The following is a 1507-nucleotide window of genomic DNA, read 5'->3' as shown; positions in this document are numbered from 1 at the left end:
TGAGGTTCTTGAAAATATCTTGGCTTGGTTCAGGTGCACCTTAGTCCTCAAGCTGACATCTTTGCTCTTCAACACTTTAAAAAGGTCTTGTGCAGCAGAAACCGTATACAAGGTTGTGGTAGGTTGAAGTCGACTCTACAGCACTTAACAATAACAACCAGTGATTTTTTTCCACTTAATCTAATGACACTTAGTCTCTATCTCAGTATACAATTTCTGTATAAAATGTATGCATGGTATTCAATTTATCTAATAAATTTCAATAGTGGTTGTCATCTTATAGGTACTTTTCTATGTGATTTACAAGAATGAGTCTTACAAAGTTCACAGACACACAAAGAAAAAATCGCATTAGGAAGATGCTTTTATTTTCATTTTTTAGATGAGAAAGCAAAAGTAATCCTGTTTATAATTTACCCAAATTATAGCTAATAAGTTTCAAAGTGAGGATTCAAATCTGACTCATCTGATTCCAAAGACCAAAGACTTAGAGTCTATGGTACATGGCCTCTCTTAGTGCAGGATAAAAAGAGACCAAAAAAAAAAAAAAAACCGTTTGAAAAATGATGAAAACTCAAAGTCAGATAGACCTGCAGAGATGAACAATGATACAGAGTGTCAGTAATCATGGAAGGAAAAGGGGCAGGGGTAGAAATAAAGGATGATAGAAATACTTAAGGATAGACAAATGCAGAGAAATAATTTAAATACAGACAGTAGTTCAGAAGCCAAAACATTCAAGTATGTTAACAATGAATTATTAAAAAGCTTGCCTAGTTGTGAAGTATACAGTTATTTTATTCTTCTCTGAACTGTAAGTAATATTGAGTTTAAGTTGAAGTGTTTTAAATACTGATAAAAGATGCAGATGATCTATAGTTAAGAATAATTTAAAAGAAAATGTGAGAAAAGAATGGTAAAATGTGTAGCTTAGCAACAGTACAAGGCCAGTGACAAATTTAGGAAATAATTGGCAATATTGGTTGTTTGTACAGAGATGTTAGGCTTTAGAATTCTAAAACAAAACAAAACATAAAGATATTTTTCAAGAAATGTTATTTGGTAGAAAGTATCCTAACAACAATGGAAGTATATGCTTTTGAATTGGTGAAATGCAGTCTATAACTTGCCTATATAAGAATCTTTCAAGTGACACCATCAGTGTGCTAATTTTATACCTGAAAAATGTGCTAGTTTCTTTCAGGTGATGGCTATAAGAAACTTGGGGAGGAGTAGACATGTAAAAAGGCATGCAGCAAATATTCTGCTTCCTTCTTTAGATCAGAGAGAACACATTTATAAATTGCTGGAGAATTATCTAAATAAAAGTTTGGCGAATTAAGCCTACCACCAAGATTTACAGTCTTGGAAACCTTATATAAAATCACTGAGTCAGAAGTGGCTTGATGTCAGTGGGCTTAGTTTTGGTTTTAGGGAAAAAAGATCTAGGAGTCATTTTCTTTTCTTTTCTTTTTTTTTTTTTTCTCAATGCCACTTCATTTCTGAA

This window comes from Chrysochloris asiatica, unplaced genomic scaffold (genome assembly GCF_000296735.1).
Source record: "Chrysochloris asiatica unplaced genomic scaffold, ChrAsi1.0 scaffold00115, whole genome shotgun sequence".
Classification (NCBI taxonomy): Eukaryota; Metazoa; Chordata; class Mammalia; order Afrosoricida; family Chrysochloridae; genus Chrysochloris; species Chrysochloris asiatica.
The sequence above is the reverse complement of the archived record's forward strand: the minus strand, read 5'-3'. Positions refer to the sequence as shown.